This window comes from Prionailurus bengalensis, chromosome B1 (genome assembly GCF_016509475.1).
Source record: "Prionailurus bengalensis isolate Pbe53 chromosome B1, Fcat_Pben_1.1_paternal_pri, whole genome shotgun sequence".
Classification (NCBI taxonomy): Eukaryota; Metazoa; Chordata; class Mammalia; order Carnivora; family Felidae; genus Prionailurus; species Prionailurus bengalensis.
This window is the reverse complement of record NC_057344.1, coordinates 168667963-168690612: the sequence shown is the minus strand read 5'-3', so window position 1 is coordinate 168690612 and position 22650 is coordinate 168667963. Positions and strand designations below refer to the sequence as shown.

The window sequence follows — 22650 nt, the reverse complement described above, 5'->3', positions numbered from 1 at the left end:
AGACTTTCTAGAAGTGAGAGTTAAACCTAGAGTCTGTTTGCCCAACAAAAATGTGAAAAACCAAGATTTTTTTTACAGACCTATGAACTCATTGGCTAATTTGTGAAACCTGTCCCAGACTAAGTCAGTAATTTTCCTGCCAATGGTACAGTGCTTTTGGACATAGTTACTGGAAGAATTTTCTTTGCCAGTGATGTGCTGCTTAAGGTGGAAGAGACAGTGGTTAAGTGTCAGTACAAACTTCCATCAGTAAATGTGGGCTTTATGTCTACAAGCAATACTTTGGAAGCAAGCTCCCTATCACACATTTCACTGAAAGTAGTTTAAGGAGTCACTTTCCCTAAGCTGCAATAGTCTTGTTACTTGCTAGATGACATGTTCCAGGCAGTAGTGCTCCCAGTCAATTGCTTGTCTGAGCACCAGCCTGCCTAATGTGATAGAGATGAATGCATGCATATAGCTATTGGTTAAGAGCTAAACAGACACAGAGTCCTGGTTACCATGCCAACAAGCTAAGGTTTGAGGTAAGTAATTCACTTAATTTTTTTGAAAGTTTGATTTTATTCTCCAAATGACCTCTTTTGGTTTAGATTGTGTTATTGTGTTTGTGCGTATTGGGATTTATTTTTTAGCATAAAGAGGTCCTCAAATCATCTCTAATGATACTCCATTTTTTGCCTATGATTACGAATGATGATTTAGACGGGTTAGCATAGGTAGCTGGTATACAGGTTTCTTTAGATTTGATATAAATAGGTTCAGGAAGGGGATGGGAGAGACAACACATCAAATAATTCAGAATATCTTAAGTATAATAGCCTTATTTAAAAAATAGCTAAATATAAATAAAGTAGGTGTACTATTTTTAAATAATGACACTGTTGTCATCATCATTATGATTGACCAATATTCCTTTCTCTGTAAACTTGTGTTTATTATATGTTGATAAACTCTGATAGAGGGAAGGATATATTGGTTTAAATATTGGCTTAGATTAGATAGAATCCCTGTCATATGAAGATTTAAAACCTACTGGATATAATTATCTTACAGTAACTTTGGAAAGTACATCAACTTGTCAAACCTGACATCAGTTTAGCAAAAAGAGAAAATATTAAATAATGAAGATGGTTTATTATAAAAATCTTATAGTATTTTAACTTATTTTGCAAATATTTTCAGGCATAATTAGGACAGAAAATGAGCAAAGTAGATGTAAACTGTCTTATGACAGTTCTTTCCCCTTTGCCACAAGAGATGTGTTCCATTTAAAGTCTTGTAAGTGCTGGCTTTAAAATAATGTATTGCCATATTTTATTTGCTCCTTTGTATGTTCAGAGATAAAATAACAATATCAAAGCAGTAAATACTATACAGAAAAAATTGATGGAAACAGTAGTATAATAGAAAAATATAACTCACTTTTCCTATTTATATGGGAATATTGGAACACAAATCAAAAAGAAGGGAGGTTCTGTGAGAAGGGATACATTTTTAAAAAGTGCCTATTTTCTTTTCTTTTTATAGTTCCTCTTTTTAAAGACTGTATTGGGGGGGGTGCATCATTACTCAAACTGCATGGCATGACACTTCTAGAAGGTAGTATTAAAACACGAACCATGATGACAACTGGAAACACAAACTAGTTGTGTAGAGGTTATAAAAAGTGATTCTCCAAAGTGACTGTTTACTCCTTTCATTTAGCTTCCATGATTTTGCTCTAACTTCTCTTCAGTGCTTTGCAGAAGGATTTTTGCGCACATCTTTGTAAAAGAACAGTAAAGAAGATTTCAGTTGTTCATGACAGATGATTTAACTACATATGTCTTAAACTGTAACCTCTTTTTTTCTCAATTATTATGTTGATATTTATATTTTTATTTTTCCATTTTATTTAAAGTAAAATAACATACTTTATGAAATTTACCTTAAACATTTCCTTTTCATGAGATAGTGATAGGTAAATATAACCCATTGTGATAAATTATCTACTTTGTTATTACAGAATTTTGGCTTTCTTTAAATTGTCATGAGGTCAAATCATTTTTGCCTAGGTGCACAATGATGGCCCTAATAGTTAAATACAGAGCTATTTCTCTGACTCTTACTCCTGGTATATATGGTAAATATTTCTTTGCTTATACATTTTTTGTTCGTGGTTCTAAACTATTGGCTAACTCAATAATAAGCCTTAAAGACTGGCATATGGTCCTGTCCCAGAGGATAAGTTACTCACTTCTTATGAGGGCTCTGGTACTGAAGAGACAGGGCATCATTCTAAGAATGATGAAGCCAGAACCATACCTTTTCCAGGGTCATGTACAATGAAGTCTCTGAAAATCTTGAGTTTCATGAAAGCAGTTGTAAATAGACAAATGTGTGTTTCTTACTAGACATTTACACCAAATACTCCAGGGTGGAAGAAGAAGAGACATTTCTACTCACTAGGAAGCTGTTTTACTGAAAATAGTTATAGGTCATTACAAACAACGTGGTTTATAATGTTGGTTTGTAAACAGTATAAAGAACCCTGTCTCTCTCTCACTCTGTCTCTCTCCCCCTGCGCTCTTCCTGCCACTCTCTCTCTGTCTCTCTCTGTCTCTCTCTCTCTCTCTCTCTCTCTTTCTACTCTTTTCTGTTTTCAGAGGGTGAGTTGATGTTTTTTAATGAAAGCAATAACTTCTTTGGAGCTCTCCTTAGTATCAATACTTCTTTCTTGAAACTTTTGGACGTTTAAGTGTTCAGCCCTATGTTTTGTGTAGCTATACTCAGTTTTTTGTCACCAGAATAAATATACTTGCTTTTTATTTGACTGAGAACCCAACATTTGTGTAGTGTTGCCCTAATGTAAATTCTTTTTTTAAAAAAATGTTTATTTATTTAATTTTGAGAGAGAAAGAGAGAATATGAGTGCAAGCCCGGGAGGGGCAGAGAGAGAGAGGAAGACAGAGAATCCAAAGTGGGCCCTGTGCTGACAGACCCAAGGGCAGAGAGACCTGATGGCAGAAAGCCCAATGTAAGGCTCGAACCCATGGATGTAAGACTGTGACCTGAGCTGAAGTTGGACACTCAACCAACTGAGCCACCCAGGCGCCCCATATAAATATGTTGTAATAACCATTATTACTCTAGGTTTGCTGACTCTGCAATTTACTGAAACTTTTATTGCTCTTGTGACTAGTCATAGTGTATCTGCTCTTACATTTGTCATCATAAGGCTGCTCTTATTTTACTCTATCCTTGTAAGAGTTTGCTATATGCAGCAATAAATCAAAGATTGTGCATATAAAATTTCTGGAAAGAACTTCATTAATTAAAACCTATTGAGAAAAAGATGATTCTCAGCAGGCAAAGTGCATCCTTTCAGCAGTTTTTTCACTTAGTAACATCTATGAAATTAGTTTTCTTGTTACAATCAATGGCATCTTCAATTTGATTAAAAAATGGTGTCATCTACCAGCCTTCCAATGCCCTCAAGCATTTTATATCCAAAATGCAGACTTAATAGGGCCAGATATTTTAGAGAATGAAGTATGTAAAGAATATTCATTTTTTAAATAAAGCATCACATCATTATGGGGATACTAGGGATGTTGGAGAAATCCCAAGTGTATTACTACACTAATCAATAGTGTATAAATTAGCTCCTGGGTTATAACGGTGTCGATTTTTCAAGATCTAATCAGTCAGGGATAATTAGAATGGACTTGCCAGAGTTAAAAATATAATAAAATTCACAAAATCACAACTGGCAGAGTATTGCTGTGCACTGACAGATGTTTGGAAAAGTTGGAAATAACTCCCACTCGAATGGGTAAGTTTCACAGTAAAGTGTGACAATGACCAAAAGAGTCTAATTTTTTTGACCAGAATAAAAACTTAATAAGGGAGAAGACATAGCCATCTTGTTAAACTCATGCACAAACCCATTTTATGTTGAAACTACTTGATCAAAGTACATTCTGATAAAAAGGCCATTAAAAGATGGTATCCAGGCGCTTTGGCTATTTTCAGTGGGTGACCTTACAGTCCATTGTTGGTTTCACAATTACTGAGAGCCAGTGAGCATAGACTCTTTATGTTCTACCAGAATTTTGGAGGGGATAAGCCAAATCTGCCTAAGCCTCAGTACACAGAATTCTGTAGAGTTAGCATCAACAATGACTATGGCTGATCACATTATCAAGTAAATCATCATCTACACATCATTCAAGACAGAACCATTTTTAAAAAGAAAGATATATCTTGGAATTGACAGGCCTGATAAATCAAATCTAGGCTTCAAAGCCAAGAGTAGATTCAGTGAAACCATATGAAGCCACAAGTTGGCTCAGAGAAGCTATATAGTAAAATTAAACTTGTTTCCAAATGTCATAGGTACACTTAAAAGCCTCATTTGGTTGGAATTGAATAATATATAAATTATGTATGTAGATTATAAGGGGGAATAATGCTGGAATTTAAACATCCCATAGGCTCTGAGATTAGATATCCTTATTTTCATTTGGGTCCAATAAATTAAATGATTCTGAACTTGAAGATAAAAAAATAGCTAAAAGTGTCTCCTACTGAATTCCAATTCCTACTGAAGAACAAATGCAATTAATAAATAGAAGCACAAGGGTGCAGTCAGGTAAGGGGCTGACTTTGGCTCAGGTCATGATCTCACAGTTCGTGGGCTAAATCCCCACGTCAGGCTCTGTGCTGACAGCTCAGAGCCTGGAGCCCGCTTCACATTCTGTGTCTCCCTCTCTCTCTACCCCTCTCCCACTAGCACTCTGTCTCTCCCTGTCTCTCAAAAATGAATAAAAACATTAAAAATTTTTTTTTAAATAAATATAAGGACAGTGGTGAAATGGAAATGCACTGGCCAGATCTCCCTCAAGGCAGGACTTGTTCCATCTGTCAGTAGACAGCCTCCAACTGTTAGCTCCTTCAGTGTTTGCCTCAGCAGTGGAGTGCTGCCTCACTGAAGGGATAGCTTTCTTAGGGTAGTCCCCGTCTCATGGCTGATGGTGGGGTATACAGGCCCTGCAATTTTGGTCCACCAAGGAGTGGACTGCATGTACTCTAGAGCTCTGCACAGCATTAACCAAAGCTTTGCTAGGACTGCAGTGCTATTCAGTGACTCACTGTGCTCAGTCCTGCTCCCTTCCCTTTCCAACTGCTCTACTAGTTATCCTGCATGCCAGACTCCTTCTCTGTGTCTGCTTTTAGAAAACAAGTTTGCAGAAAACAGCATACAAAAATGATCTCTGCAATGAAAATATCAAGCCCCAGCTCTTCTCTGAATGTCACAACAAACAGTTCAGCCTACAGAGGGTTTTGGTACCTTAAAAAATGGCAACTTATGGTGTCTACTTGTTGCACCAGGAACCAACTTTCTCATTGCTGTGCCAGAAAGAGTTGTATGTTATTTCCTTATTTTTCAGACACTTACCTATGAAATAATAGTTATTGGGCATTCTCTGGAGAGTGTGTGTGTGTGTGTGTGTGTGTGTGTGTGTGTGTGTAGTATCTAAAAAATACGGATAAAAATGATTTACCTCTAGGGCAAAGATTTTCAGAGGAGAGAAATGTATTTGTAAACTGTTGCAGATGACTTCTAGACTGGCTTACTTTTAACAGCTTAATTCAACACCTTCCAATACACCTGCTTATTTCCACTGAATTAAGCAATCTTAAAATCACAGCACAGAAAAATAAAGAGGCCTATTTTTTTAAAGGAAAAGTAAATGTATTATTAATCCATCCTTGAACCTCCCATTCTTGGGTTTAAAGGAGGTGTATCTCCCACTATGGGAAGCTTCTTCTTCAGGACATATGTGGCTGGCAGATGTGGGATATGATTTCATTGCATAGGGCCCCTGTGTTCTCATTGTGCCTTGTTCTCGTTTTTAAGAGGGAAGTCAAGAGTGTTGAAGGTAGGTCTCAAGGCATCATCTAAATGTACATCATAGCAATCTACTCCCTGAAAGGTGTTCTTTTAGCAATTGCAATTTCCCCTTCTCTCACATTTCTAGTCCCTAACACCTGTCTATCAGATACAAAACTTCTTATAACTAGCACCTCTCCTCCAATGCTTAATTATGGAAATGGAAATGGAGATTCATCTCTTATAGCTTCAATTATTTTAAGCCCCAATCAGAGGACTACAGATCTAATTTATTTAATGCCTTCAAATTTTCTTAGTTATTAAATTAATAAATATTAGGAAAATTACTCATTCCTCTTCCTAGATATTTTTAAAAGGGAAATATATTTATTACTGAACCCTAAATATATTAATATAATTTCTATATTTTCCTTAAAGAAAAATTCAACAAAAAAAATGATATTTGCTCTTCTGTTTTCCCCTAAACCTGAAGATTACCTATATAATTTCAAAACAGAAGTTAGCAATAAAGTTGCTCTTCCCACCCTCCACCATACATAGCCTCTTAACTACCCACTTGTGCTTTCCAGTGGAAACTGCTAATGGTTTGATTATTATAATTTGAGAGCAAATAGTGTTTCTCTAGTTTATTTTTGGAAATAATGGTAAGCTCTTTTTGGAATATGTTAAATTTTGTGTCACCCAGTAGTGTCTGTTTTTCTTTCTGTCTTCTCTGATTTATCGGTTATTTTAAGAATGCAAATATGATCTAGGGTTAGAAGTTGATGTCAGATTGTGACTAATTCACCCATGCTCTATCTGCTGCTTTTTCCTTTCTCTGCTGACCCCCTTATTCCTTTGCACCATCAAATCCTACCTAAATGATCAGCAATACTTCATGCTCTAGGACACTCTTAATGTTTAGTGGCTTAATATTGAATTGTCTTTTCTCCTAGACTGTGATATTGCTCATGTTTTTAGTAAATGGGCTTCAGGATGGTTCCCTGTGCATGACTATGTTTGTTGGTTTGGGTTTTATGATGGAAAAGTGAGGGCAGGGGAGAAGCTATCCTGTCTATTCCACTGATCTCCTTAGGCCTCCAGCCGAGTGATTTCTCTTTATTTGAAGAGTTCACTCACCTCTTTACTTGAAGAGTTACTGATCTTCTTGAAGGTGTGTTTTTCACCTGCTGTGTTACCAATATGGTAACAATAAAAAAGGAAGAATATGATTGGTTTGATATAAGTTTAGAGAAATTGCTGAATGGGCACAACTGGAAGGACTAGAAGGCGAGATGGTTAAGGATATTGGTGAGAAAGAAAATTAAATAGTGAATTCTCAAATTTAATTGGGTTTGGAACAAAGTACAGCTAACAGGATTTATAGGTTTGGATGAAATGAATGTGTCAACCAGGTGCTAGTAGAAAATGGATAAGATTCTTAAAAGAGGTAAGAGTTTATATACTAATATTTGGTCAGTCAAAAAAGCATGGTAAAGCTCCCAAAGACTGTCAGTAGAGGGAATTCTCACCTTCTCTAGGCCTGAATGGCTATAGAAGGAAGGGATGGAGGTGGGGGGTGGGAGAACAATGAGAGAGAGGGAAAGGCTGAGAGAAAGAGAGGATAATGAGAATTTTACAATTAGAGGAGGCCATTGAAAATGGAATGTGGTCTTTGGTAGTACAGGGAGACAGGAGAATAAATTCTTCAACCTCGCTCTCCTCTCACCCTCTGACACCATGTCTCTTTGGCTGAACTCATCCAAAAACCAGAGTTGCAAGGGATACTGGTTGAGAAAGTACATCAGTGAGTCTCCTGGGACAGAGACCAGGTTAGAAAAGACAAGACTATAGATTTGTGTGGAGTATGAGGCTTCTTTTAGTGTAAGGAAGTGTAAAAGTTATAGTACTTTTTAAAACGCAGATAGAATGGATTTTAAGCATTCAGTGGTGAAGCAGTTTGAAGAGTGACAAGTGAGTGTGTGATAAAGTAGAGGAAGAGTGAAGGTCATTTGGCTTGTTCTTGAAGGTATGGAGTGAACTACCTTCGTTTTCTTGAGAGAAAGAGTTTTCCGGGGATATAGGACTTTCAGTGCTAAAAGTGTCCAGAGAGTCTGGGCAAATTGGGCAGTTGGTCAAACTTCTTGAAGGATAAGTGGATTTGACAGGCATTCCATGCAGAGGGAAAACATTAGCCTGGGTATAGAAACAGCAGAGCATAGGGAATGTTTGCAAGGACAACGAATTGCATTTTTGCTCTAGTTTAGAGTGGATTTAATAGGAAGAATAAATAAAATAAAAAAGTAGTATCACTAGGTTATAGAAGAACAAGAAGCTTGAACTTTATGCTATATAACCAGCATTTTGGTTTTCCAGTATTGATGTTGAATCTCATTGACTGATGTATAGATGTCACGAAAATAATACACAGGCATAGATCCTGTGTGTACCTCCCATCTAGCAGTATGTGACTTTTTTCTTTCCTTGGTTATCTGTGATTTTGTCATTTTTAGCAACCATTCAAACGATCTGAAGTCTTTAGATGAAATCTGTTAGTGTGTGTTTCTATACATCTATGGCCCTAATTGTCAAGGAAACTCAAGTTTCAAATATAGATTTTTTTTAAAAATTATCAGATGAAACAGTAATCAGTAGGATTAAAATAATTAAAATTCAGTTTCTCCCCTAATATTCAAGTTTTAAAATCCCACGTAAGAAATTAGTGCCAGATAATGCCAGATGTTTTCTTAAATTTGGAAGAACATAAACATTTCCAAAAATCTGTCATTTGAAGAAATCAAGTCAAATTAAAAATAGGAATGGCTGGAGGAGGGTGGGGAGACGGGTTAAATAGGTGATGGGGATTAAGGAGAGCACCAAGTGTTGTAAGGAGGTGTTGAATCACTATGTTATACACTTGAAACTAATATCGCACTGTATGTTAACTAACTGGAATTAAAAAAAAAATCTTTACAGGGTCACCTGGGTGGCTCAGTAGGTTAAGCATCTGACTTTGGCTCATGTCATGATCTCACAGTTCTGAGTTCGAGCCCCATGTCAGGTTCTCTGCTGTCAGCACAGAGCCTGCTTCAGATCCTCTGTCTACCTCTCTCTCTGCCCCTCCCCGACTCATGCTCGCTTTCCATCTCTCTCTCTCTTTCTAAGAAATAAATTAACATTTAAAAATAAATAAATTAAAACTTTAGAAAAATAAAAATAGAATTGGCTGTTAGAATATAGAATATAGAGTATAAAATAGAATATAAAATAACAATTCCTTTTTCTGTTTTAAATATAACTTAAACTTATAAACTGCCATCTTGAATGATCTAAAATGCTTCATTATGAATCACTTTTTAAAAAGCCTAATATCAGTTTAATACTGATACTGAGGGGCACCTGGGTATCTCAATTGGTTAAGCATCTGTCTGACTCTTGATTTCGGCTTAGGTCATGATCTCACAGGTTGGTAGGTTCCAGCCCTGTATCGAGTTCTGTGCTGATGGCATCGAGCCTGTTTGGGATTCTCTCTCTTCTTCTCTCTCTGCCTCTCTCTCTCTCTCTCTCTCTCTCTTTCTCTCTCTCTTTGCCTGTCTCTCAAAAAATAAAGAATAACAGTTTTTTAAAAATATATTGATACTGAATAATATTTTTTTTCATGGGATTAGTCAGTTCACTAAAATACTTAAAGAATCCCAGTAACACCAGAAATCACTACTTTTCTAAAAACAGGGTTGAAAGAAGAGTCAACTTTTCAAAGTCGATGAGGATGTTCTGGGGTTGTCGTGTGACATAAGAGTTTGAAGTCCTAATGGATAGGAAGCTTTGCCTTTTCAAGTGGCCACTCATGCCCAAATTCTCACCAAAGCTGCAGAGCTGGTAGCTACTGTGAGACTAGTTTTCAGGCTTATTTGTCCACAAAGTACAGTTCAAACATTGATACCTGAAATTGGTATAATTTTGTTTATTGAGAACCATAAATTAATTAAATTATCTCTATCTAGAATTTTTCCTATAAAGTAATGTGGAAAAATGTTTATTAATCATATATACCTTATACATCATAGACTCTCAATCGGTGTATTTTTAAAATGTTACCTTTGAAGGTCTATTTGCTGTCTTTATGCTCATCTCTGTAGCCACTTCCTCCTATGGTAGAATTACTTGAACGACATACTGCAATATTAATCAGTCCTAGATTTATATAACTCAGTATCATTCCTGTTTTCAGAGGTGAAATTTTGAGTTTTGTGAATCAGATAAAATAAAATACGTCAGGAAGAAACTGCCTGTGGATTAAAATAGTCAGAGGTCTAATGGCAACTTAAAAAAATGAGGCTAAAGTGCCATTATCCAGCTTTTCAATTATTTCTTATGTTAATATTTTCTTCTTGAGGTAATAGCCACATTGACCTTTATAGAACAGAAATAAACTAGAGAATGTTTCTATATAATGCTTTATTTATTGCTGTAAGTATTTCACTAGGATACTATGTCCACTTTATAGTAAAGAATTCTGAGCACTAAATAAGAATCAATGAGTAGGAGTTACAGGGAGGTCTCATCATCCTCTTGGAATACCTGTAAAACTGTTGTGCCATATATATTCATGTTGAAGTGTTTAAACAACTTGCGAGTTTTTAAAATGTCAAGAACACACTGGCAAATGCACAGTCAGGCCAACTTGGACCAAGAGAGACAGAGACTAGATTCCAAACTGCAAGAGGCAGCTGGTGAGTCTGCTCAGTAATCATGGGGAACATATTCTGTAATCCTCTCCTCTAAAGTGGCTAAGATGATGATAAAAAAGAAAGAATAACCCAGAGGGCATCTAGGACCTTTTGGCAAACAGATATCGGTCCCTTGTACCATCCCATCTCTGCACTCAGAGGGATTTGTCAAGGTCAACATTTGAGAAGCCATCGGAGAAAAATGTTCTGTTATATATTCTCCTCAGGCCATAGGCTGCCTACATTGATTATATTTACATTTTCATAACTAAGAGAGATTGTAAAAAATGTTTCTACTTCCATAGTAACAAAAATCTGACCAGAAAAAATTCGCCTTTTTACTTATACTTGCAGAAGTTCTTCAGCTGGCAACTCTTGTGCAGTTGTGAAGTTCCCTGTGGCAAGGTCAAGTTAGAAATCAACTTGCTACTTTTTCTGTGTATGTTGGAAAGTGAAAACATTTCTTTTCTTTCTCCCCCTTTTCTGGAGTTATTTCTTCACTGTTAGCAATTTCACATTGTACCTAGTATTACAAGACATATCTATTATTAAAATGTGTGAACCAATGTTTACTTAGAATTTTCTGACTCTTTGATTCTTTATATCTTTCCCAAAATGTAGTTAATTCTCAAGGTTATAGCCCTGAACAGATTGAGGAATTGAATCTCAATCCATACAATCAAGTCTTTCTATATTAAACGTTAAACTACAGTTATCAAGAGTACTCTTTATTGATTTATTTCATTAGGAAATTTAAAGGAGTTGCCATGACTAAGTTCAGAGAAAGGAGTTTTTGTTGTTTTGATTTCAAATAAGTATTCTGAAGTCTCTATATGCAAATGGAGGCAATGACTGCAGAGTGTAATGGTGGAAGGAAAATGATCAACTTTAGCTTGGTAAGAGGACATTGGTAATTTCCTTGATTCATTTCAAATCGTGATATGTGATTAAGGGATTAGATTTATCAGTTTGGCTTCAGATGTCAGAACTAAGGGAAACTGGTGGATATCTTAGAGAGGAAAATCCAGTAAAATCAACCATGGGCTTAAGTAGACTCTGAATGATCACAAATTGCAGATATTACAGATTCTTATATTGAATGAGAGGTTGGACAGTATGCATACCAAGGCATTCTCCAACTTCAAAACTCGAAGACTACAACTTTTATAATCTGAGGAAGATAAAAACTTAATCTGAGAAAGGTAAATATTACTGAGCTCATTTTAAAACTCTTTTTTTTTTTAATTTTTTTTTCCAACGTTTATTTATTTTTGGGACAGAGAGAGACAGAGCATGAACAGGGGAGGGGCAGAGAGAGAGGGAGACACAGAATCGGAAACAGGCTCCAGACTCTGAGCCATCAGCCCAGAGCCCGATGCGGGGCTCGAACTCACCGACCGCGAGATCGTGACCTGGCTGAAGTCGGATGCTTAACCGACTGTGCCACCCAGGCGCCCCAAAACTCTTTTAATTATAATAGTCTTCAGAGCCCATTTCTTTCTTCCATGAGAAAAATATAAAGTTACAAAAATGTATTTCCTGATTTTCATTCTTTTCTTCCTCTATGCATACCTCCAAACTTCTTTCATCTTACTTCTTCCTTCTCCACTTGTGATGGATGCATATGAAGTCATTGTACTTAGTAGTCTTTGACCCAACAATCTGGAATATCATTTTTCTGTGCTGGTGCTGACTACAGTAAGACTCTTTGGGGAAGAGAGGCTGTGATGTGAACCCAGACTTAGAATGGGAAGCCTTCTAAGAACTACATTAGAATCAATATGGTTCTTCCTTATGTGTGTTATGTAACAAAATGATTTAGCATCAAAAAGCCAATCATGAAAATTTATACTCTTTGAATCCTAGGATTATTATGATCTCTATTATCATGAATAAATACATGAAAAAATGGCATTCCTAATAACTTGAAAGTTCATCTAGGGTTAAGAATCACTGTTTTAACCCAAACATTTATCAGAATTTTAAAAGTTAAATTACTTCTGTATGATAAGTCTTTCTGCTCATAGAAAATTCTTAAAATGCCATTGTGAACTCTGGAATGAATAATACATAAGGCCACATCCTCTTGTCACTCACTCATGGATACTTTCTCATATCATTCTTTTCGGTAGCCGAGAGCAGTGATCTCATGAGTTAGGGTACAAGATGCAATGCTATATGGAGCAAAAGTAGAGGAAAGCCTGGAGGGCAGGACTTCATGAGGTTCAAACAGAGGGGCCAAGAACATCCTTGGCATGGAGGGAATAACAGAAAGATATTGAATTATTTTTACAAAGAGAGGAATCCAATGGGAATGGATATAAGGAAGGACCCTGACAGAAGACAACCTAAATTTGTGGAAAGAGCTTAAAATTCATGCTAAAAGATCTTCAGATCTGCTGTTATCTTTTCCCAAGTTGTGTAGTCTATATTAGCTTCCTTATCTTTGTCTGTGAAATCAGAAATAATTCTACTTCACAGTAGTTATGATTCAGATAAAATGTTTATAAAAGCATGTTAAAATTTTCTAAGGGTTATGCATGAATTAATAATATTAATGATGTTGCTAATGATGATTATCTTAAAGTTGTTTCTGAAGTCTGAATCATATATATACAACAATTAACCAAGAATTAAAGCTAACTAAACTACTGAATATTTGAGGACAATAGCAATTTCTCCTAAGAAAAAGCTCAAATGTTACCTTATCAACTACCTCTGTAACTCTTAGTTCTACAAATGGATTTTTCTGTCACCTGGCGTTTGGGTAGAAGTTCTGACTGCAAGGTTGACACAGGGAGAGCGAAGGATAAGTAATTGGTTTCATCCCCACTCCTGATTTGCTTTTTTTTACTTTTATTTTTATTTTTTATTCTGTTGTAGTAAACACACTTAACATGATCTGTATCCTCTTAAAATATCCTTGAGTGTACAGTACAGTAATGGTAACTATAGGCATGATTTCATACAACAAATCTCTAGAACTTATTTATCTTGCATAACTGAAACTTTATACTCATTTATTAGCAACTTCCTATTTCCCTTTTCCTTCCAGCCCCTGGAAACCACAATTCTACTCTCTACTTCTATGATTTGACTATTTTAGATACCACATATAAGTGGAATCATTCAGTATTTGTCCTATGACTGGCATATTTCCTTAAGGTTCATCCAAGTTGCTGTATATTTCAGACTTCTTTCTTTCTGAAGACTGAATAATATTCTATTGTTTATCAACCACATTTTCTTTACCCATTCATCCATTGATGGACCTCTGTGTTGTTTTCACATCCTTGCTGTTGTGAATAGTGCTGCAGTGAATGTGGGAGTGCTAAATATCTCTTCAAGATCCTGCTTTCAGTTCGTTTGGATAAATCCTCAGTTGGATTGCCAGATCATATGGTAGTTCTATTTTTAATTTTTTCAGGAAAATTCGTACTATTTTCCATAGTGGCTGCATCATTTTGCATCCTTACCAGCAGTGTTCTAGGGTTCTAATTTCTCCACATCCTTGCTAACATTTGTTATACTTTTGTTTTTGACACCATACTTACTGGTGTGTGGTGATGTCACATTGTGGTTCTGATTTGCATTTACCTAAATTAGTGACATTGAGCATCTTTTCATATGCCTGTTGGTCATTTGTATATTTTTGGTTAAATAAATGTTGGAAATTACTTGCCAACCTCAATATTGGTAACCTGTAAAGATAAGGTATTAGCTAGCAATTGCTTAGTTTCTGGGGCCTTATGGATTGTTCCCAACATACTCACAATGGTTTTTCACCAGTGCTTTCTGCTTTTAATCACTTTCTAATCTTCCTCTAGCCAGTCTCAGAAGTTTAAGAAATAAGATACTTATTTAAGCATATATGTTAGTTCTATTTAACTTTGCTTAAATTTGAGTTTATATGCAATTTATGTGTATGAGTGTGTGCATATATATTGGGTATTCTGTTTAAAATGCCTTACTTTCTGGAAAAAAAACATATCATACATCCAAAATAATCTCTAATTCTACATTTGACCATTTTATAACTATAACAATATGCTTTTTTCTCTGAGTGTTCTAGAACTACTACACTGTACTTTGGGTAGCACAAAAAATGGCAATAATAGCAACGTGGTATCTTTTTAATTACACCTTTAATCTGTGTTTATTCATTTCTGATTGACAAAAGCAAAACAAAAAAAATCAGGAAGTCCATGTTCCAGAAAACTCTTTTCTTGTCAAGATATGTTATCTTAATGCTAACAATATTAAATTACAAGGTGCCTTTTTCTTCTTCAACTAGAGATCTTTCCTATTGCATTTCTGTAAAAACTATAAGAAAATCTTAAAAACCAGATTCATATGTTCATGTGTGGTTGGAAATTGCTTAGTTATTTAGAGGTGCATGCTATTTTCACTATATACATAATAGTTTCCTGAAAAAAAAAAGATAAAGAATCTCCTCTTTCGTGTCCTCACTGTGTGATGATTCAAAATATCTAACTAATTACATTCTTATCACAAAACACAAACTGAACTATCCCATTAACTACAGGATGATTTTCCTTGTCAATGATGTTCTCATTTCTAGCAGCATTGTTGAGAGCATGGGCGCTGAATCTAAGGTTTGTGAGTTTGAGTCTAGCTCTACCATCTACTAGGTCAGGGCTGAGACTTGACTGATACACATCATGATGGTTCTCTCTCTGTTTTGATTGTTATTGCCCATGTTGCTATTATATATTTGTAATATTGCCATTGACCACCTGTATGACCCTGGATAAGTTACTTAATTCATCTGTGTGTGAGTTTCCTCAACTGAGGGATAAAACTGATATCTATCTATCTCATTGGGCTGTTGTGAGAATTAAATTTATAAATATCTATACAGTGTTTAAAAAGTTCCTATTACAGAATAAGTGCTTAATACATGCTATGTATTATTTTTTACCTCTCTTTGGCTCTTTCTGATCTATGATTCTGTTTCTTGCTTTCTCTGTGTTCTTCCTGTAATTATGCTCTTACAGAATGTAAATGTAAAGAAGAAAGTGAACAGAGGAGAAAAAGTAAAAATAAGAATACTAGCTAGGAGGTTATTTCAATTGCCTGTTCATGAGTTAACAAAGAAGAGCTTTATCTAATGTACTAGCTCAGAGAATGCAAAGCAAGGACTAATGATAATAGTTGACATTTATTGAGCCTTTATAGTGTGCTGAGCACTGCTTTTAAAAGTGGTTTCTTAACTTCATTCTGCTGTACATTTTGTTCTAGGCATCCCTATCAACAACTTAAGGACACTAGAGTTTACTGACGTTAAATAATTTGACATCTAATCAGTGACAAAGTTGGAATTTTAATCCAGATATTTGAGAGTCCCAAACGTATGTCCTTAACTACTATATATTGCTTTTCTCCAGGGAAAATATGTATTCAGGCATTGGACCTGAAGGAATCAAGAGACTCTAGTAGATATGGCTTGAGTTATTTGAAAAAAAAACTGTCAGAATATTGTATTTTAATTTTTTGGCATATTGTTTCAATAGCCAGAATGAAGGCTTTCATCAGAAGCAGCTTCATTTTTGATCTCCAAAAGCCATAGGGGTCTTATCAACAACAAAACACCTGACAGTAATAAAGGAGGACTCATTAGCCTTATCTCTGTAGACAGGCTCAACCACTAGCTACCTGGAGTTGTCCCACACTATTTTATCTGGGCATGAGATGGTAAATGGCAAAACAGCCCTTACAAATAATTCTTTCCTATAACTCTTTTTCATCCTTGCTGCTTCCCAGTCACTAGTATACGAGGAGATTAAATAAAGCCTGCCTGCCTTTGCTCTGAAGGGGAAGCAATGACAGATCTCTTTTATAAATGATCCCCTTCTTTGTTCAAAAGAAATGTCACCCCTAACGTAATTTACAGCAACGCTTAATATTTATTTCCCTGAATTCGTACATTAGTTAAATCAATCATGGAATCCACACACTGGGGGCTTATGATAAACTTGAGTTTTGGTTGATTTCATTTTTTCTTGATTATAAATATTGGAAAGGGAATGAGTTTGAGAAATAAATATCTCTAAATAGATTCCTATTTTATAGGTACCATATAACATACTATACTCAAAGGTTTAAGAGGAAAAGCAAAAACATAGTTATACCTACAAGCACAGACATTACATACATCTGTATATATATTCATACATACAGATGTTCCTATATACAGTTTTTTTTCAAATTACATTTGTGAGATTTGGATAAATTCAATAATATGTAACATTTCATAAAATGTCAAGGTCTTATAAGGAAATTTTCTTTCTAATTATCAATTCTTTTTAATATAATACATGTTTCTTTTCTCCCTATAGATTTGGTAAATTTCTCCCCATGCTAAAAATGAAAGATTCACTTTTAAGAGTATCCATAGTTCAGTCATGTCTGATAAATAAATATCTTCATAACATTTATTCCATTAGTATGTATTAAAGGGCCAACTGGGCGCACTCTCCTAGTCACTGTAAAAGGAATGAGGAAAACAAAGTCCTTCTGCATATGGATGTCACATTCTATTGGAGAAAGACTGGCAGTAAACAAGCAAACAAGTGATGTGTCCTGGTGATAAAGGCTCTGACAAACAATGAAGTCAGCAAGGGTGATAGCATTCAGGATGCTATTAAATATCAGGAATCTGTGGTTAAGAAAGTCTTCCATGAGAAAGTTCTTCATCTATCCATAAATGAACAAGCCTTGTCATCTAAGACATCACTATTCTCAAAGGAAGAAATTTCAGAAAGAAGGCAACAGGAGGTAAACTAATACCTACTCCTTAATGGAGCTTGGATACAAATCCCATGTTTACTTAAGGTCATGCAGAGATATGTTTTGCCGAGGCTTGAGCCCTAAGTGGTTTATTTTACCCAGGGGTAAACTATTTCATATAACTTACCATTGCAGTTAAAAACCCAAACCAATTACTGCCAAAGAAACAGAAATAGAAAATGAATAGGAAGAGTAAACTTGCTTCCGAGAGCTAGAGTGAAAGCCAAATAACTCAGGCTTTTTGGCAAGGGCTGCTTGTTTCCCACAGTTGTAGGACAAAGAAAGTGCAAAATGGATAGAAAGATAGCAGGGGGCACTTGCTTGGTGCTTTTGTGTTTCTTCCACTTTGGCTGCATTGGAGTATTTAACAATCACTTTGATCTTTAATTTCATTTCAAAGATCTCTAGAAAGTAGTTCCCAGGCAGTGTCTTCAAAGGTGATTGTATCCACATTTCTAATCTGTTGGAGCAATTGCTTCATAAAATCCACACCTCCATAAGAGCAATGAAAATAATGGCAAAAATGCCCCAAACCAACCATTTCAGAACTCTCTCTGGAAATTAAGCAAAGAGCTCTAACAATCTGAGGAAGCATTTGTTTGTTTGTTTATTTATTTATTTATTTATTTAATTTTATTTTTTATTTTTTAAAATTTACATCCAAATTGGTTAGCATATAGTCAAACAGTGATTTCAGGAGTAGATTCCTTAATGCCCCTTATCCATTCAGACCATCCCCCTTCCACAACCCCTCCAGCAACCCTCAGTTTGTTCTCCATATTTATGAGTCTCTTTTGTTTTGTCCCCCTCCCTGTTTTTATATTATATTTGTTTCCCTTTCCTTATGTTCATCTGTTTTGTCTCTTAAAGTCCTCATATGAGTGAAGTCATATGATTTTTGTCTTTCTCTGACTAATTTCACTTAACATAATACCCTCCAATGTCTGAATCTTGGTATGAATGTCGAGCTTTGCAGCATTTTACTTTGCTCTATTCCCATCCTCTTCTCCTTAGGTCTACAGAAGCCTTGAAACAGCAATTTCACAACCTCAGTATCTGTGAAAACCAGGAACCTAGCAGCCACTGGAGGAGGCAGACAGTTTTAGAGCTCTCCAAAAGTCCCATTCCTAGAAATGTATCATTATTTGACTTGTCTGGCAGCACTCTGGGAAAATGCTGTTCTTGGGCTTGACTTTATTTGACTTAATGTAGCACTCACTTCAGAAAACTTTATCCTCAGGAGGGTAGGTTAAAAACAGTTGGTGGCATTATTTAACACTGCAGTTGCCTAACTGTGATACTAGTTGGTTATAACAAGGGACTGGCAAAAAAAAAAATCTGGGGAATTAGATGTACATAGGAGGCTTTACAAAGCTTTGACATATTTATAAGGGATCTAGTAAATTGTTCTCATACAGAGCCACGTGCATGCTTAAGGAATATCTGATTTGGTCCAAATCTCTCATCTCTGACTCACCTGAGACTATACAAGCAGGAAGTAAAGATTAAGTAGAGTTGTAAGATACTGAAAGGTAAAGACTTACCCTAAGAGCAAGGACTGAGATACTTTTTGGTTTAAGACATTTAATGAAATCCCTGTCAATTAGCAGACCATTAAGCAAACCAAGCAGAGACTTCAGTGGCCACATATGACAAAGATTACAGACTTTACAGAATTAGCCCAGGAAAGTCAGAAGTGAAATTTTCTTTAGAAGAGATCAAAGTCACTTTGAACAGGTAATAGAATCATCCAACTTGTGGATGAGTCAATTGAGATTTTGTAGGCTAAAAATAAAAAAGAATAAAAAAAGAAGGAAGAAAAATGAACAGAGATTTGGAGACCTCTGGAACAATATCTAATACACCAACATATACATTATGGTTGTCCCAGAAGGACAGGAGAGAGAAAAGGAGGGCAGGGGGAGAGTATTTGAAGAAATAATGGCTGAAATTTCCAAAACTTGAAGAAAAACATTAATCTATATATCAAAGTACCTCAATGAATTCTACGTAGAATAGACTCAAAGAGATACACCCCAAATTCTAATCATACTATCAAAAACCAAAACCAAAGAGAGACTTTTGAAAAGGTATCCAGATATCTATATGCAAAAGAATGAATTTGACTGCTACCTCATACCATATACTTATATTAATTAAAGAAGTATCATTGACCTCAATATAAGAGCTACAATTCTAAAAATCCTAGAAGAAAACGTAGAAGTAAATCTTTAAAGGTGCCTGGGTGCCTCAGTTTGTTAAGCATCGGACTTCAGCTCAGGTCATGATCCTTCGGTCAGTGGGTTTGAGCCCTGCATTAGGCTCTCTGCTGACAGCTCAGAGCCTGGAGCCTGCTTCGGATTCTGTGTCTCCCTCTCTTTCTGCCCCTCTCCCACTCATGCTCTTTCTCTCTCTCTCTCTCTCTCTCTCTCTCTCTCTCTCTCTCTCTTTCTCTCAAAAATGAATAAACATTTTTTTAAAAAAGTAAAAATTCATAATCTTTGGTAGGGAATTGTTTCTTAGAAACAAGTCATTGAAAAAATACGAGTAAATGGGCTTTGTCAAAAGTAAAAAAAAAAATGTACCTCAAAAGGTACCATTAAGAACGTGAAAAAAAAAACATAGACTGGGAGAAAATATTTGCAAATTATATACCTGATAAGGACCTATATCAAGAGTATATAAAACACCTCTGACAACTCAAGAATAAAGACAATTCAAATTACCCTTGGGCAATATATTTTGAGTAGACATTTACCTGAATAACATATATAGATGGCTAATATGCACATAAAAAAAGTGTTCAGTATCACTAATTATTAGGTAAATGCAAATCAAATCCCCAATCAGATACCTCTTCACACCCACAATATGACTAAAAGATAGATGAAAACAACTTTGGCAGGAACATGGAGAAATTGATACCCTCATTCATTGATAGTGCGATTGGAAAATAGTTCAGCTACTTTGGAAAAAAGCTGGCAGTTACTCAAATGTTGAACACAGAGTTATCCCATGATACAGCAATTCTATATATCCAAGGAATTCAAAACTATCCCACACATAAACTTGTAGATGGGTGTTCATAGCAGAATTATTCCTATTAGCCAAAATGTGGAAGCAACCAAAGTGCCCATCAACTGAAGAATGGCTAAACAAAAGAGGTATCCATGCAGTTCAATACTGGGCAATAAAAATGATGTGCTGATGCATGCCACAACCTGGATGAACCTTGAAAACATTATGCTAAGCAAATGAAGCCAGTCATAAAAGACCACACATGGTATGATCTTGCTTATGTAAAATATCTAGTTTAGGCAAATGCTTAGAGACGGAAATAGGTCAGTTGTTTATGGATGAGTTAAGATGGGGAGCCACTGCTAATGGTCATGAGTATTGTGTGCATGTAAAGTTTTTGTTGGTGATTAAAATGTCCTAAAATTGGAGAATGGAATGGGAATTTAATATTAATCAATATTACACTCATTTGGACTTGTAAAGACCATAAAAGGTATTAATTTAGAATGAACTAAAGCATATCAGTATAATTAGTCTTTGTCTTAATTGATCTTCCACCCTTATTTACTTGTTATTCTTCTATATCTTTTGGTTCCCCACAATGGCTCTATGGACTGTGATGATCATCCTGCTAGACTAGTTATTTATTATGTTAGTATTGGTAAAATACAATTTTACTTTTTCTCTAATATACATACTTTCTCACCTGCATTTCTTTTACTTTGGCTATTTGTTTATGATTGCTAACACCCAGATCCATGTGAGTAAAGGACATTTATTCTACTCCAATGTGTACTTGCCAAAATTGTCTGTTGAAGTCATATGAGATCCTCTTGTCTCTCTAAACTATAATGACTGACAAGAAAAATTACATAGATACTCTTGTATTTTAATAAGAAAACAATTTATATTTGAATGCTTCTTGAAAGTTTTGTCATGACAGGAGTTTCTGTTTACCTGGTTTGTTGCATTGTTTTACATGCCACATTCCCACCTCAGATTGCTGTATATTTTCTTTTAAACTGTAGCGGGTGCATTCATGGGTATATTAGTTCTCCAGGAAAACAGAACCAAGAGGATATATATTTAAGCACATATATATGAGGAGATTTGTTATAGGAATTGACTTGCATGATTATGGAGGCTGAGGAATCCCATGGTTTGCCTTCTGCAAACTGGAGAACCAGGAAAGTTGGTGGTATAATTCAGTCTAAGTCTGTAGGACCACTAATGTAAGTCCTAGAGTCCAAAGATCAGAGAACCAGGAGCTCTGATATCCAAGGACAAAAGAAGATGGATGTCCCAGCTCAAGAAGAGAGACTTTATCCTTCTGCCTTTTTGTTCAATTCAAGCCTTTAACAGATTGGGTAATTGCCCACATTGGTAAGGGTGGATCTTTACTCGGTCTGCTGATTCAAATGCTATTCTCTTCCAGGAACACTTTCCTGGATACACCCAGAAATAATGGTTTACCAGATATCTGGGAATCTCTTAGCCCAGTCAAGTTGACATATAAGATTAACCATCAAAACAGGTAATTGGTATATGAAATAGACAAAATGCATTATATCCTTAAGGGAGGACTGAAACATATTGCTCCTGGGTGTGCCCTAGAGCCATATTCTATATGTAAGTGGCTACATAAGCAAGTACATGTATATTCTATTTTTTATATCTCATAGTATAGTGTGTTATTATTATACTTCTTTAGCCTTCTTTGTGTTTCTGTTGAAGCATGGTTGGACTCAAAGAAATTTACAGGTGCAGGGCTGATAATGCACTTTTCTCTCTTGGGTAAGGTGGGGCTCTATACTTCATAGGTTTTGCTCTAGAAGGAAATCTGGCTGGCTTTCCTGCTGCTTTCCATATTGGAGGAGGGCAGGGATCATCCTAACTGGAACACTTTGAGCTTGATAATCTAGGTTTCAGTCTTGCTGGTAGGAAACTTACTGTTCTCTGATGTCTGTTCGAATATTGGTATTCGGTTTAACAGAAGGCATTGCCACTCACAACCTTCCAGCCCAAAGAGCTGATTGGTAGACTTCCTCAGGTAGTCTGCTGGGATCATCCAGAGAACCAACTGTTTTTCTCCTTCACTATTTCCATATTACCTTGAAAGTTATCTAAAGTCCTCCCAAAATTTGTCAGCATTTTGAATAAACTTAGTCTCCAAATTAAGTTTCCCAAGCATTCTATCTTAATATGAAGATACTAATG

The 22650-nt window shown here is 35.7% G+C and overlaps 1 pseudogene; it reads right to left on the bottom strand.

Moving 5' to 3' along the window:
• Positions 1 to 22433, bottom strand: part of LOC122469415 — a 31593-nt pseudogene extending 9160 nt beyond the window's left edge.
• Between the last annotated feature and the right edge of the window lie 217 nt (positions 22434 to 22650).